This window comes from Cuculus canorus, chromosome 1 (genome assembly GCF_017976375.1).
Source record: "Cuculus canorus isolate bCucCan1 chromosome 1, bCucCan1.pri, whole genome shotgun sequence".
Taxonomy (NCBI): Eukaryota; Metazoa; Chordata; class Aves; order Cuculiformes; family Cuculidae; genus Cuculus; species Cuculus canorus.
In genome coordinates this window covers 139,908,706-139,926,557 of record NC_071401.1, presented here as the reverse complement: position 1 = coordinate 139,926,557, position 17,852 = coordinate 139,908,706, and the positions used below count along the sequence as shown (strand labels likewise).

Genomic DNA, 17,852 nt, shown 5'->3' with positions numbered 1-17,852 from the left:
TCATCTTTAATTTTTATGTTCAAAAATATTTGGAAAGTTGCTGTTGAGCCTTGAGTACAAGTTGTTACAAGGTATTCAATATATAATTAAAGCAGTCTCAAATTTTTGGTGAGTTAAACAAGAAGACTGACCCTCGAAATGCCTAATCATCACTTGTTTTGTTGGCAATATGTACTCTGATGTACCGGCTGACTGGCTGCAGATCAAAACTGGAGGTTTTATTGATTAAAGTCTTCCTAGAGTGGGGATTAAAAAAGTATGTCTTATCTCGCTATCTATTTGAAAGATATAGATTCCTGTTATTTGCTGAAGTAAGGGAATGTTGGCAGTATCAAGTTCTTTACGCGAGGAATGACATGACTAGATGGTCCTTTGAAGATTTACTTCACTATCTTGGAGGAACAGTCCAGTTACTCTTGGAACAAAACTACTGTATCTGGGCTGCCCCTTTCCCAGCTGTCTGACAAGCACTGAGCTGTTTCTGCACCTGTGAGTAGGTTATTTTAGGGTGTTCTTTTTTGTTGCACTATTTGTCATTTTTTTTCTTTCCTTTTCCTCTCAACCACTGTTTTGATTTTTGTTCATTTGCAAGTAAAATTGAATACAAATTGGTTTCAAGTTACAGTCTTCACTTAAACCACTGCCATCATTGAGAATACATTCAGAGATATAATCTAGAGTGTAGTGTTGTATCAATGCAGCAGCAGCAGAACTGAGTGCAACATTAGTATCTCCCATGTGAGAGTACTTAGACGATGTCAGGTGGAGCAGTTTTGCTTAATTTTTGGATCTTATTCAACAATGGCCAACTCAGTTAGACCTAATTTACGAACTACTACTTAGCAAAAGTTGCCGTTCAGCTTTCCAAATGTGTCATGATTTTTTTAATGAATTGTTGGCAGTGCACGACTGTTGAACAAATAATCATAGAGACATATTACAGTTTGGATTGGAAGAGACCTTAAAGATCATCTAGTTCCAACCCCCCTGCCACAGGCAGGGACACCTCCCACTAGACCAGGCTGCTTAAAGCCCCATCCAACCTGGCCTTCAACACTGCCAGGGATGGGACATCCACAACTTCCCTGGGCAAGATGTTCTGGTGTCTCACCACCCTCATTGTGAAGAATTTCTTCCTAATGGCTAATCTAAATCTTCCCCCCTTCAGTTTGTAGCCATTGCCCCTAGTCCTATCACTACATGCCCTTGTAAAAAGTCCCTCCACATCTTTCTTGTAGGCTTGTAGGCCTCCTTCAGGTGCTGAAAGGCCCGTATAAGGTCTTCCTGGAGCCTTCTTTTCTCCAGGCTGAACAATGCCAACTCTCTCAGCCTGTCCTATAGCAGAGGTGCTCCAGCCCCCTGATCACCTTCATGACCCTCCATTGGATCCCTTCCAACAGTTCCACATCCTTCTTTTGTTGGGGTTTCCAGAAATGGACACAATACCCCAGGTGAGGTCTCACAAGAGAGGAATAGAGGGGCAGAATCACCTCCCTCGACCTGCTGGCCAGGCTTCATCTGATGCAGTTCCTGATATGGTTGGCCTTTTGGGCTGCAAGCACACATTGCTGTCTCATGTTGAGCTTCTCATCAATCAGCACCCCCAAGTCCTTCTCCACAAGGCTTGTCCCAGTCGCATCACCCCCAATCTTGTATTGAAACTGCAGATTACCCTGACCTAGGTGTAGGACCTTGCACTTGGCCTTGTTGAACCTCATGAGATTCACACAGGCTCACTTCAACTTGTCCAGATCCCTCTGGATTGTGTCTTGTCCTTCTGGTGTGACAAATGCATCACTCAGTTTGGTGTCCTCTGCAAACTTGCTGAGGGTGCACACTATCTCACTGTCTATATCATCAATGAAAATATTAAACAGTACTGGTCCCAGTACAGATCCCTGAGGGACACCACTTGTCATGAATATCCATCTGGACACTGAGCTGTTTACCACTATTCTCTGAATGTGACCATCTAACCAATTCCTTATCCACCAAACAGTCTACCCATGAAATCCATAACTCTCTAGTTTAGAGAGAAGGATGTTGTGGAGGACCGTGTCAAAGGCTTTGCAGAAGTACAAATAGATTACATCCATTCCTTTTCCTGTGTCCACTGCTGAAGTTACACCATCACAGAAAGCTATCAGGTTGATCAGGCAAGTCTCACCCTTGATGAAGCCGTGCTGGCTGTCTCAAATCACCTCCCTGTTCTCCACGTGCTTTAGCGTAGCTTCTAGGAGGATCTGCTCCATGATCTTCCCAGACACAGAGGTGAGGCTGACAGCTCAATAGTTCCCAGGGTCATTTTTTCTACCCTTTTTAAAAAGAGGCACAAAGTTGCCCTTCCTTCTTCCAGTCACTAAGGACTTCTTCTGACTGTCATGACTTTTCATATATCATGGAGAGTGGCTTGGCAACCATATCTGCCAGTGCATGCAAATAAATTACAGCCAGTGATTTTGTGACTAGTAGCATTAATTTCTCAAGAGAATAAACTTCAGATATTCTGAGCAAGGTACATCCAAGCCCTATTTCATGGTTAAAGGCCTATTATGGTTTTCTGTGAAATGGAAAATGTAACCAGAGTATGTGGAGTTACACCGTTAAATGAACACGTGGGGCTGAGGAGCACCACACATAAGACAGAAGCCAAAGAAGACACCACTTGCTGGTCCCCTTCAGTTCCCTTGGTCAGTTCCCGCAGCTAGAATTTTTGCATCAAACGTGAATGTTTATAAGACTTCCTAAAGGTCATCGGTCCTACTTGTAGAGCTGAGTGGAAAAAGGTAATTCTGTTTCTGTGAGGATTTACACTTCTGATGGTTTTCTTTTACGTTCATACTGTACAAAACAAAATAACTCTTCATTCCAGCTTGGCTGGAGACTGAGAGCTTGGTACGTTTCACTTTAGAAGCTGGCTAGATTTCTGAGGAGTTGGAGAGGTCTGCTAGTAGTAAATCAAGTGGTGTGCATACAAAACCACAACTGATAAGAAGAGTTCAAAACCTGAGACTAGTTACACAATCCTAGCTGATTTTTGACAGAAGCTTATTACACGTGTCATTGTCCCACAGATGTTTTGATATCAACAAGTAAAGCTTTTCTTAATTTTTAATTTGTTTATCTTCATATTCGGATTTATATAAGTACTGGTACCACATAAAGTAGTTACCATCAAAATTTGTCTACCAAGTTCACAGTAATGGAGTAATGCACATCTTGCTGGATTTGGGGATCTTTTATGAACTATTGGATTTTATGAACTATTCATTTGGACTTCTCTGTTTCTTACTCATGGTTCTTCTCATGTGAAAACTCATATATTCCACCGGGTACTGTTTCTATTTTCTTGTCAATTTTTCCTTGTTTCTTTGAAAACATAACAGTTGTAATGTGTTAATATGCACTTTATGGAGATAAACATTGAAGCCCGAATAATGTTTTACCCATTGTGTTTTCTTCTTTTAACTTAGGGATTAAAGTTCAAACCACAGAAATATGCAGATTTGAGGTAAACACCTTCTCTGTCCGCATACAGACTGAAGTCTGGAAAGGAGGACTTAGCACAGAAGCATAGACACATGCAAACTGTGTTGAATTCTTCTCTTTGAGTTCTAAATGGCCCACAAATAGAGATTGCTTTGTTTATTTCCTGCTCCATTTTACACAAGATCCGTAAGGGCATGTTTTTGGCCATGGATTTACCTCCACGATGTGTGATCATGCCATGCTTGTCACATATTGCCTTACTTCAGAAAGGCTAACCATCTTATTCAGTGAAATGGGATATGGTACTATGAAGAACTTTAATTAAAGACTCAGCAGCTCTTTCTGTATTAGTAAATTTGTGGTCTTAATTTGCCAACAGCATTTATGTTATGTTTTTTACTATACAATATTCTGCTCAGTCAAGCACTGTCCGAAAGAGTTAAACCTGAAGACAAATGCAAGGTAAATATTCATTTTGAGTTCTTATGATTAATGTGATTGAATTCTGAGAGGATGAAATTATGTTGTAAAGTTAATCATCAGAGAAAATAATGCCTGAAGGATCTAAGCTTAATATATTGGTCTTTTCACTGAGTCAATATAGACTGACAAGACATATTTTCCATTCAAAGAAACGTTAACTGTGTTTACAAAAAGACAGTGAAGACAACATCACTTTAGCAATGCTTTCTGTCAAAGATTACAATAATAACCTGATTTCTACTCTCAATCATGCTGGAGTAACTGTCAGAAACAGTAAAGCACATTGGTTAAATAGAGTAGAATTTGGCCTAGCCATTTTATAGTGCTGCAAAAAATATATTTATTTGGGGGTTTTCTTTTTGTTGTTTGGGGATTTTTTTGTTTGTTTCATTTTTTAATCCTAGACGTAGAGGTAATCCTAGATAGAGGTAACTGTGAGATGAAGTAGACATGCTGTTCAGAGCTGCCAGTTCTCATAGCTTGCCTAGCAGGGCACACTCTGACATGCACAAGTTGTTACCTTGAGCAGAAAGATCACAGTAAAAGGTGTTAATGTTTCTGGCACAACATTACATTACAGCAGATGCCATTGCACCTTTGTGCTGTTTATGAACGTTCTTGTGACACAGTAATTTTTCCCCTTGTGCTGAGATATTGTGCATCTCTGTTGAAGAGCACAGTGATGCTGTGAGCTGGGGGGAAGGATCCTGCCCCACTTACTCCATGTTTTGCATTATTCACTGGGTGAATTGCACAGCTGCTGGTCTAGGCAACTTGTCTCATGCCTCAACAGAAAGTTGTGTGACCCTTATCTTGTATAGCCAAAACAGTCCTTTGTAATATACCCCTGCTCCTTTTGTAGGTATTTTGACTTTAAAAAAAAAAAAAATAATAAAAGCTTATGTAGTCAAGACCTTTATTTAAATATTAGGAAAGAATTGGACTCAGAAGGTCAAGACTTTAGAAGTCCAGAATAGTCATGGTTAAAGTTTCATTTGCTGCCCAAGGGAGTTAATGACTCACTTGGGACCTTATGTTTTCTTAACATATGTTAACAAGCTAAACTTTCTTGCTTGAGGCAACCTGGTAGTCTGCTGACAGTCCATAAGTTATTTAAGACTACCTATAACTTTGAGGGCACCCTTTCTTCCCTCTGACTTCGATGTGACTAAAGATTTGAAGCCTTCAGTAGTCATCATGGAATCTTACACTATTTGTCAAATATTGAATGGTAATGACATACAATTTTTCTTAGCACTCTCATGAGATATGCTGTATTGCATGACAAGAAGTGCATGACATTCTTTTCATGCACTTTTTCTGCACCATACGTGATCCAACATATGTAATTCTAAGGTTGCCTCCATATTTTATATTGCATTAATTCAGTACAGCTCATACTTTGAGTTTCAGTAAGCACAATTTGAGAACTAGGAATTGGGTCGAGCTCTGTCATTAACTTTCAATGTGAACTATATAGTTACTTCTTTTCCACATGGAATGTCAAATAGTCTTTTCTTTCTACTTACAAGTACGACTTAAGGATGAATTAAGTGTTTGGAAAGGCAATTGAGATTATTTAGTATTGAAAAATGCAAATTATTAATATTCAATTGTTAAAATCTAACATTATTGTTCATGGTAATAATAGAGTGTAACCTAAAACAATCAAATGAGAGAGACTGATTTAAAAATGCATGTACAATTTTAACTCCCAATCTTTCTGACCTTAAAGTACGCCTGTGCTCACTTATATCATCTCAAGGTTTTGAGATTTTCTGGGGTGGTACTTGTTTTGAGTAATGAGAGATTTAACTTTTTTTTTTTTGTTATGTTTACTCTTTTTGTATATTTTGTAATTTCTAGTTTTGAACAGAAACAGAAATTCCATGTTGCAGAGGAATACCATGTTGCAGGGAATTATCATTTTCTACACATGTATTGCTTGGGTTTTGTTGTTGTTATTTCATATGTAACCATTAGAAGGAAAAAAAAAGGAAAAAATTAAAATATCTCTGTTAAGCTTTAAGTAATTAAATTAACTCTGTAGCGCTAGGGATTATTGTTTGCTTGAGTGCATCGGGGCAAGTTTGAATATGGATGACAAACTTTATTGGAGATAGATTCAATTTGTTTAAAAGAAAGCACTATATCTAACAAAAAGCATTTCTTCAGGCGCTCTACATTTACTGCCAGGTAAACATAGCTGTCTGGAATAGCTCCATCTGGTGAGACACAGTACAGAGCAGAGTCCACCCCTCTGCTTACTATTGTTATTTCTTTGACACTAATCTGGATCTGCAGAGAAATCGTCCCCTCGTACTTCTGTTATGTGAAGATCTTATTGTGAAAATGTCTATTGCTTCCGAAGACTGCACTGAACTAATGTGGTTGTTTATGTTCCTTAAGTGTTTTTATTTATTCTTCTCCTTTATCAATGAGGAAAAAAACAAAACAAAATACAGAAGTCTTTCTTATTGTATTCCCAGTCCAGAACAAATCAGAAATGTCAATATCTTGAAATATAAAATCTGATCTTTGGGACCTTAGAGCTTCTCTATAGGCAGCACATCAAGTGCTAATGCCACCCCAACCAATGAAGATATTTATTGATTTAGATTTGTCAATGTTTAATTATGCACCATTACAGAAATATACGATGTCAATGAAAAAGAGAGATGTATGAATAAAATGTTTTTTGCAGCAGAAAACTGCAGGCAGAGCAAAGCTTTTAGCTCTTGCTTTTGAAGTTGAAGAGTTATCTTTTCATTAAAACAATTTCACCCTCACGAAAGGTATACATTACTTTGGGAGGAAGAAATCACACATCTAGGAACACAACTTCTTGCTTTGCATGTTCAATTGTCTGCTTGCATGCAAAGAATATGTACATGCCCTCTCTGTAAATGCCATTAATTCAATGTATAAGTATGATTAAAAACCTTAGAACTGATATTGCAGTGATGTGTCTCCCAGCAGGATGACACTACAATAGTGACACAAGATTCTTGTGGGAATGAATGAATCCTGAGAGCAGCCCAGAAAGTTGAGTTTTGCAGTCCTGACATTATTAAGTGATTTTTAAAAAAATACAATAGAAAAGAGTCATAGTTTGTTATGTTAGTTTCCTGGCATAAACAGAATTTCTGATAACCTCGCCTGGACAGCTGTGTATTCATGGGCATTAAAAACACATGGCAAACAGGGGAGATTGCCAAAGTCCATTTACATTTGGTTTGCTTCTTCTTGAGTGTATGCAATATTGCCTTTTCAATGAATTTTCTGGCTTTCACCTGAGTGCTATAAATATCATCTTTCGAGGAATTACTTCTGCTTTTGACATATGCAATATGTGCTAGAAACTTCAAGAACTGCTTATAAAATTGAACTGTCAAGACTTGCATGCCTCCCATGCTGGTTTCAGGAGACCAGCATGGGAGGCAGCCTAGGGTGCTGGATACCGGGGCACACATTGTAGAACTGAGCCTGACTTGGTGGGTGCATGAATGCTGTGCAGCTTTACAAAAGGGCTGAAAGCTTCCCACACTGAAGATATGGGTTGCAGACCTCCATTTCTCTGCGACACTACATTCTTTCCTGGATTTTCAACGTGTAGAAATTTTTTAATATCAGAGATAAGCCCAAGCTTCAGTACCCAGACCTGGAGATAAATATCCTTAAATTATTAATGTACAATTTGTCTTTGGTTTTAATAATGGGAGAACATGAACTAAAAGAACACTTTGAAAAGCCCTATAAGATCTGAGTCAGCCTGTTAACACTGTTGACTTTCTTCTTTAAGCCATTACAAATTCAGCATGCGAAATCTTTGAAAATTATCTAATTGGAGAAGGTTGTCTTGCATTTGACCATTTTCTTTTTGCAAACCATTGATCTGCTGATATATTACAGTCAACCAGCTCAATGCGCCGTTGAGATATTTTATTGTAATACATTAACAAAGCAATGGTCATTGATTGATAACAAGGGAGCAAAGGAAGATTTCTTCTGTATGTTTTGCTTAAAATAAAATACATATTAAAAAAAAGATACGCTGGGCAATATTCTTTTCTCACTCCATTACAAATCCAATACTATCTCATTGACAACTGTGGGGTTTCTCCAGAGTTAAGGTGGTATGGCTGAGAACTGAATTTGCCTTGCATGCACTAACATTCAGTCAATATCCTCCTTACCAGGCACATATTCTCACCCCAGATGCTTTGCCTTTGTCTAAGTAGAAATGAGGTATACAGTTACAATTTCGTTCTTGAATGATCTTTGCTATTTTTCAGTCAGTTTGTATTTAATTTTTTGCATGTATGTGTCTGTATGGCATGAATAAAGACACACTTTATCTCCTGGAAAAGAACCTGAATTTTCTTATTCAATTAACGCCTTAAGCCAGTTTTTGCTGCTTTTATTTCTTTTAAGGATATTTTCACAAGAAATGGCATTGTTTCATGGAGAACCATTGCCATGCTAATTGTATTTCAGCTCTGATCTAAAGGGAGCATTTCTACTGGAAAAAAAAGCACATTGTTTAGTCTTTAGGTCAATTGAATCTTTGGCCTCTCTGCCAAGTCTGTCAGCACTGGTGCCAGTTACTGAGCATGCCGATTTTTATGATATCAACACTTGTCTTTTGGGGATTGGGCTGTGACCTTGATGATCATTTTATACAAACCACTACAGGATAGAGTCTTTCTAATCTGAACACACTGGGACTGTTTTACCATTCACATTAGTGAAAGTTCACGCTGCTGTGATGCTGATAGTGTCCATTCTTAACAGGTGCATTTTTGCATGGAAATTAAAACCTTTGGCAAAAGGCAAATTAAAGGAGCAATGACTTTGAAGCCCATGGAGTAAGTGCAGTAACACACATTGTAGTGAGGAGTTTGGAGCGTGACTGACAGATTCATGTTTTTTGACTAGTGTGTTTGGGGCCATATGTTGGAGCCTGGTGTTCCATCATACTGAATGCATTGGAAACCATGTTCAGCATTTTTTTTATTAGTGTGAAATAAACTGTTTTTTTTCTAGTGATTTGGGAATCTAAATTTAAAATATAAAAAGGATAAGATATTTAGTATCTTAAGTAACACTGAAATTCTAGGCTAGAATATGTAAATTTTAAATTGTAGATGGGTTACAAAATTTTTTTATTGAACCATTTATAATAATAAAAATTTGGTTTACTGTAACAGCACAAGATTATTTTACCTATCCATGTCAACTTTCATTTCTTCTAAGATTTTCCAATTCTTTCATCTACAGTTGTAAAAATATAGGTGGTTTCACGTTTTCTTTTGACATTTTTACTTTTTTTTTCCCTTTTCAGCCTCATAATATTTTAGAACATCATGGTTGTGTTTGAGTTTGCAGGTCTTAAAAATAATGAACTGTATTAAGAATTCTTCGCTGTAATTCAAAATAGGCTCAAAGGAAACATTTTTATCCTTATTACCATTCTAAATCCTTCCCTGAACAATTTCCAGCTATATTTATATTCACAATTTCTCACCTATATTTATATCCACAATTTCCCATATATAATTTTAAAAGCAAGAATGGCCTTTGCTCAGTATTCTTACAAAAATCTGTCCTTCGTACTACTTCACAAACTGATCCAAATTTCTTAAAAGTAATTGAAGTGGAGTAGTGGAACCCTGATCTCACTTCTGCAATGGTCTTGTTTTTTAAATAGTTCAATATAAAAATGAAATCTGAAAACATTTGACAAGTTTAACTAGAATCAAAAATTCCCTATTTATTTGGAGACAAATGTTGAAAAACCAAGAATATATACTGAAAAGTATATAGGCTAATTAGTTCCATATAACTTCTAGAAGAATCATTATTCTGATTGATCATACTGCAGTTTTTAAGTGTTATATACCTCTATCTTTGTTCATGGGACTACATTCTGTGTGGTATATTATGATACCTTTTCTTTGGAAGAGGAACATTATACTAAAGAGCACAAAATGTACAGTCAGATGCAAAGAGAAGAAAAGGTTAAAGAGATGCTCAGATGTTGTCCAGTGTATAATGGATGAGTGGGGATCATACTAAAATACATATTTGTGTATGTTTATGTGCGTGTATATATATGTAGTGCTTTTATTTTCTAACTGAAACCCAATTATTTCTCCATAGAAAATAGTAGCTTCCTATATAGTGAAAATTTCTTATTTAGAATCATATTTTGGCTTTGTCTATTCCTGAACAGCAGTTGAAATTTGTGCTTTCAGACCGTTACTTGTGACATTCCATTTTATATTTCTTCCGTGTTTACAAAGAAGAGAAGATTCTTGGTTGGGTTTTTTTTAAGCAAACCATCACTTCCTAACTCACTAGTTCGTGCTGAATTGGTTTCCATCTTAGCAGTATGGAGTTGTCTTAGTTCTTGGAAATATCCTTCACTGAATGATCAATCACTGTTTTCACAATCATGGTAGTTTTATTTATACAGCTGCATGAAATGTTCACTTTGAAGCATTACACCACACTAAGGCCTTTGGGGTTTGTGCTTTGCTCCAGACTCTGCCTAAATTTGCTAAGAATTTGCACTGCGGTTCATAAGCCTTTAAGAAAAAGTGGAAAGTTGTCAACTATCTGTGTTATTACTGTATTAATTCAAAAGATTTAACTCTTCTTTGTTCATAGCTTGCTTGTTCATGGATTGCTTGTTCATAGCATAGATTTTAAGATTGTGGTTCCTCTCAAAATTACTCAGCAAATATTATCTATTGACAAATTCTTGCCTCTGGACTGCCACTGCACACTTGAAGTATTATTTCTGAATTTACTTTTCAAGACAATACTGAATTACTTTTCAAGTCATTTTCTTCACATATATTTAACCCTTGATGTGATGCAATTACTATAATAGAATGACTGAATGAGGAAAACACTGAGTATTTTTTTTAGAAAAAGATAAGTAAGGCTCAGGTAATTTAATTAGGATACGTCAACTTTCTTTTTTTCCTCAATTATCCAGCTGCTCTCGTATTCTGGCAATGTTCACAAACACCAGATTTTTTAAAACGTCTTATTTCCTCCTGACTGAGGGATCATGACCTAAATTGTGGAATGCTAAACTTTTTTGCTGCTTGCAGCAAATGTTTACATTTAATTTTCTCTTGAAACATTGATACTACAGAATAATGCATGCAATACTTTTAAAGAATTCAGTGAGATCTCTGCATAGTTGCTGTTTCTGTATTGAATGTAGCTGTGGCTGCACTACGCAGTCTAAAAGTGCACTGATATAATGCTATCCATTTGCCCAATTCAAATTATTAAATGCATATTAGTGGCTGACATCTCTCCTGAGACATTATTGTAGGGCTATTTTTATGCTTATAATGTTGCATAGGGGTTATTTACCATAGTAAATAGTTCAGATGTGAATATGCATTATTGTCCATCAATTTAATCAAGTTCCCCACATTTCTACCATTACTGTTCATAGCAAAATGAATAATGAAAAGAATAAGAACAGAATCCAACTTCAAAGTTGGTGTAATCCCTTGCTATTTGCACAGCTGCAATCATGAGACATTCATATTTTGTTGTGAATATTTGAATCTGAATATCAAAGTGAAACTTACAGAATGCCACCCTGTTGACAAACATAATAGAAAATATTAGTACAAATCTCTCAAAGTCTAATTCTTGGGCAGACATGAATAATGCCTTATTGAGAATAATTCTTGTTCAAAGCTACAATGATTCTGAAATGTATAGAGCAATCAAATCAACAGAGCCAAGTCTGAATACACAGATAGAAATTTGACCCATAATGCAAAGAATTCTTTACTTGGTAATTTTAAAAATGGAAAGGAATTTCCAAGCAAATTTATTGTAGTAACATGCTTAGGTTGCAGGAATGCATATATGTATTTTTTTCCTAATCAGACAAGGAAATTTTGCCATCCATTGTAAAAACAAGGTGTTGAAATATGTGCCTTGATGTAAAATACCCATGGAGACAAACTACAGATAATTTTGCGAAGCACAACGCTTCCAGCAGCCTAATATACTTTACTTACAGTCTGCTTTCACTAGCTGCCTACAGAAACATTTTTCCCCTGATTTATTTTTCTATGAGAGGTAATGTTTCTGTTTGCTTGTATGATGAATTGACGCTGATTAGTACACGATTTTCCATTTGGAAAATACAACCAGAAAGACAGCAATACCAAAAAAGGAATCTTTGACTCATAACATTGGACAAAACCAACATTTTTTTCACCAGATATTTATGTACTTCAGTGTTTTGAGTATAGGTGAAATAGTCATTAAATGAAAGAAATTGAGAAGGAACATCAGCTACATAGATTCTATTTAAAGATCTTGAAAATAAGAAGGAAAAGTATAATAAAATAATAATAATTTTGAAACCCCTAAAAATTGAGATTGATTTTAATTTTTTATTCTAATTCATTCACCACAGGCTGTGTTACCAAAGACAGAAAGATATGTGTTTTGAATCTTGATATGAAAACCTTATAAATAAAGAGGTAGAAGATTAAAATATTAAAAGGAGAATATAGGATTTTGTAACTCATAGCTAGATTCCAGATGGCAAGAACAATTGATTCTGTGTCCAGGTGGCAAAACTCTTCATAGATCAGATACTAAATTTGGAAGGATTGGAAGAATTTCCAGTACCTCAATGTATTTTGCCTACACTACTCATCATGTGTTTACTGGAAACGATGGTAAAATCTAAGGACAGTGATATTGCCGAAATGACCATAAAATATATCTAAAATAAAGTAAAACCTACGAATTAATCATTGTCTGTCTGTATACCACCCAATGCTAACAGAACCACTAACCCCATATATTTAAACCTACATTTTATAACAGCTCACTGGCGAAAATCAATAGCAAGCTTTAGTGGGAAGAATGTGCGTAATAGTAACAAGTAGAAAGGTTAGTGTAAAAGTTAATGGTTCTATCAAGAATAAAACAGAGTTTAAGTCTGAAGGAAAGCTCTACCACAAGTGGTTCATTAACCTTTGAGAACTCGAGTGTATCTTCAAAGTAAAGATTACAACAAACCTGACTCCTTTACTAGTAGCACTTGTTAGCTCTTGGCTTCGGAAACCAGCAGCTTTTTCATTTGCATTATGAAACTACCACAAAGCCTTCATTCCACTAAGATGTTTGACCCTGCAAACTAACTAGATTAATTAATCTCAGGTCACATAGAGTAGTGGGAATGATGGTGAACACCTCACCTAACCCCAGGAGCACGCACTCCCAAGTATCTGGGAATTTCATAATGAAACAATCAATAGTGAACAACATCCATAGCTAATTGGCATCACAATACTGGGGAACGAGCATTGTACTGATGAAACCGGGGATAATTTTTATTAACTCACCTATGTACCATTGCAGGGTTCCTAAACCAGCTAAGTACTATCAGACTTTTTCTGCCTACAAGCTCACTGCAAGATGGATGCTGGACAAAAGGTCCAATATCTGTCTCCAAATGTGTTTTCCTCAACAACAGTCACTGCTGATGGCAGCTCATCTTGATCCTCTTCTTCCTACAGGTCTCCCACATCTCTTTCTAGACCTTCACTTTCCACTTAGTTTTCCTGGCACTAATACTTGTGATGCTTCACAGTTAACTGGATCGCTGAAATGATCTGGAATAAATAGAAAACTTGTACATGCGGTGTGGTTGTTCAAACGCGTAGTTTAGGCCTCAGATATTTCTATTGGTATAACATGAAAATGAATGGGAAGTTAGGAACTCTATAAGCCACTACTGTGTCCAAACTAACAAAAAAATTGGAGAGGTTAGTAGCAGGCTACCACGTGTAGTAGTTTCCAATTAAAAAAAAAATAAAAAAATGTGTTGCGATGCAGTACATTAAATCTTAGAAAAGGCCAGCACAAATAATTGTGTTTTGAAAATGCAACCAATGGAGTCTTGTTTGAATAGAAAGAAAACAAATTTTCTTTTGGGATCCATTTCTATTTTAGTTATATATATTTATCAGCATACAAAAATATTTATATGTAATGTTTTACAACTAATATCTATGATCTAATATCACTATATTGTAGCAGTAATATATTGCGCATAATTACATATATTCCAATACATCTGTCCATATGAGAATATGTTGTCACCCCAAGTTTTACTAGTTACATTGCCTAATATTCCCTTTTTTTTGCTAGATTTCAGGCTTTACATCTGGCATTTGATATTAAATAAGCGACAAAATGAAATAAATATAAAGAACATATTTTGGGGGAAAAAAACCTCTTATGTAAGTTAAAGCATAATTTCATGTGGGAAAATTCAGGTAGAAAATGCCTGAAAAATCCTGAACTAGAGTTCCCACTTTGCAAAGACTCTCTAGAAAATTATGTTGATGGTTTGGGTCACATTTTTGCAGTTTGGCCTAATATGTTGCTACAATTTATCTGCACTAACGAACCCTCTAAAGTCAGCGCATTTAGTTTCAATTCTCAAATGAAACTCTAAAGACACAGTATATGTAACATCAAATTCACTTTTGGCATGGCAATCAAGAACATTCTGACGTATGAAGTCAGTCAGTTTCGTAACTGGACTTTGGATAGACCTTTTTGAAGTAAAATGTTTTCAGGATGAAGTGACAGGGAGTGCACCCTACCAAATACGTTTTTTCCACTTTCCAGTGTAATAGAATAAAAATTCAGTTAACCTTCAGTTGCAAAATTATAATTCAATTTGCTATGAAAGAACTACAGAGAAGGTTCGTGATTGTCAGATGTATTATTCTATAATGACCCAAAGAGAAAAAAATGATGGCAGCCAAAAGGACAGTGGGATCAAGAACCATTAGCTACACACTGACAATTCAAATGTGTTTGTATGGTAGCCAGTTTACTTCAATCTCTACTTCTTCTACTATTTTTTCCTGTCTTACTCGTCCATCTTCTCCCACCTACTGCTGCAACTTTTCTTCCAGCAAGTTTTAGGTCGGATGTTTAAATGAGCATCTGCCACAGCTCCAATGCCAATGTTATCTGGCCATCAACCAGCGGGGCTACTCTTGCGTGGGATGCCTGTGTCCCCTTTGAAGACTGTGCTTAACCTTTATGACATACTCAGATTCCACCAGCTTGGTGGCTCTAATCCCACATTCCTGCTACTATCCAAATTTTCTAGTTGGTAACACATCCTAATGGGCAGACTCACACCCCTGCCCTTCATTTTTCTTCGTGTTCCTTTGCAAGTCAAAACAAAGAGCTTTTATTTTATTTCACGTTCATTTATTGCATTTTTTTTTGCATAAAAACATGTGAAATGGAGAGGAGGGGACGATTCAGTTCATAATTAGGGGAGGAGTTGTTTTTGGACTCAATCCCCAACATGAAATCTGTTATAAATGGATTCTGCCAAATTGCTGAACAGAGTGTAAATTTGAAATGTGCCAGTTTTTTAATAGGTTTAGTTCTTTGTGCTCTTTCTGCAAGTCCAACCCTTGTGTCTTTTCACTGACACTTTGTCCTTGAAAATCATGTTCTGTAACCTCCTTTTAAAACCACATGCTGCACATACTTAAACATTCGCAGCTGTTACAGCTCAAGACAAAAATGTCGGCTCAAGTTTTGGCACACCTAGGATCTTCTTAAAGTAATCTCGTTTATGCTTGTCCTAGAACTGTTCGTATTAGTCAGTGCCCTTATCTCATATCCACAGCTGAGGATGGCATTGTGGCTTTCCAAAGCACAGTTACTACACTGGCTGAAGGGACATCCAGATCTTAGTTACAGCAGACGCCATCTTTGGAATGGACTGATGAAAAAATTGCTGAAGCACTTCGTCTGTTTTATTTCTCTTGCTTGCATGATAAGTTAAACAGGCATACTTAAGAGTACAATAGCTCCAGCCATTTGAAATGTTAATTTTCATCTTGGCCACGATATGTTTAGCATATCAACTCCTTTTATACCTCATTTGTTGTAAAGATAATGAGATTCTTTTAAAAGAACAATATAAAATCCATGACACTCAGCGTTCAGCTTCCTCTCAAATCTTGCTCATGCGAGCAAGGACTGACAGGAACTTCAGACATAAGAAAGCATTGTTTAGATTCATAGCATGTTTATATTTAAAACATTAGCACCTCTGAGATATACTTCTTTGCACTGGATAGATATAACCGGTAAACACTGAAATTTGTTCCTGTCCTAGAAGGCCTGTTGAACCTTCTAAAATATTTTTCTTGGAACTGGATCTGGTGATGTGGCTATCTATATTATTGCTATATTTTCAGTTTATTTGGACTCATGAAGATTTTGCACGAGCACCTTTGCAAGAGACCAGTCAAACAATAAAAACAAACATATTGTTCATCCAGATTGTCGGCTGTTGACCCAATCTGTTCTTTGTATTTTCCAGTCTGTAGTGTAAATGTTTCCAGGGACAGATGTTGTGAGAGAGCTCTAAAAACATCTGATGCTACTTCTAATTGTTTCCAGTGATACTTTTCAAAACAGAGGTATATTACACTTATTTGTTTTATGCAAGTGTTTTGGTTCATATTATATTTACATAATATACAGACTGAGAAATAAATAATTATATCACCAATACTTGAGCCATAGTGAAGAGGCGTATCTCAGAAACACAATAGTCTTAGATTTTCAGATATCTGTCTGAGTTTGTAAAAACACTGATGGCTTTTAAGATTATAAAAACATTTGCAATAGAATAGAGGGAGAAGGAAGAAAAAAATCAGTGAAGAATACCCAATGCAAACTGTTAAGCTTTATTTCTTCATTTTTAGACTTTATCCAGATAAAGTTTATAATTGTGAATGGAAGTAAAGGGCGCCTTTTGGCTTAAATTGGAATTTCAGGTCTGAAGTTCATTCCATATAAGCAGATATAAACCATTCCACTGGATCACGTAGAGTTTTTAGATAGCAGGAAGATTTAAGAACTGCTCGTCTGGATTTACATTTGATAAGAAATGGCACTAAAAATAAGCAAAATTTTTTAAGCGTTCTTCATTTATAAGAAATGCTTCAGAATTGTTTCTTTTTTCAGGAAGTAAAATATTTCTGAAAAAATAATACTGTTCAAAATAGAGTTTTGGAAATGAATTCATTGATACAGGTGTGATTTTTTGTAAGTTCTTCCTTCAATCTTCTCTCCCTGATTCCCTACAGTACAATGCCCTGAAAAGCTGCAAGTTTCTGCATTTGATAATATCAGACAATATTCCGTTTGGAGCCTACGGTGACCCAAACAAAATGGAGAAGAATTGGCAAATTAAAAAAAGAAATTATAATCAAGGTCCAGGAACAAGATCATCAAAGGTAAAACTCAATAGTTTTTATTTTTAACCAAATAATTATCTGGTTTTAGGCCTATGCTCCCAAACATAGGGCAGACAATGAATCTAGAAGTGCATTTTAGTACTTCTTTGTGAAAGCATCAGCTTACTGTGTATGATTGCCAATGAGACATTTAATGTTAGCAAGTTGAGATAGTGATTACAATCATTTTAGCAGGCAGAGCCTTTCTGCTACCGATAACTCAGCTGTAGATGGAGAGCTGGAGACCGAGAGCTGCCACTGGAAACATGCATGGGTGTCTGTTTCTTTGAGCAAGGACAATGGACATTGTGCCTTGTGTCTTCCCTTAGGTTATCTTTAATTTACAAGCCATCCTTTTTAACAGATTTTATTCTTTTTTTTTTTCTCCAGACCCCACCCCACCCTCAGCTATGATATTCTTCTTGTTTGCATGAAGGAGAAGATCTCTGGACTCATGGAGCACTAGCTCAGCAGAGGAGGTTGAGGTAAAATAATATGGCAAACAAGTGTGCACTTTAGCAAGGGCCCATT

General features: G+C 36.3%; 1 long non-coding RNA gene across 1 annotated transcript; it reads left to right on the top strand.

Moving 5' to 3' along the window:
- The first annotated feature begins 3,552 nt into the window (after positions 1-3,552).
- Positions 3,553-17,315, top strand: LOC128854247 (uncharacterized). Its single transcript, XR_008453238.1, has 3 exons — positions 3,553-3,951; positions 16,400-16,499; positions 17,172-17,315. It is a non-coding gene; the product is annotated as an uncharacterized LOC128854247 (long non-coding RNA).
- The last annotated feature ends 537 nt before the right edge of the window (positions 17,316-17,852 follow it).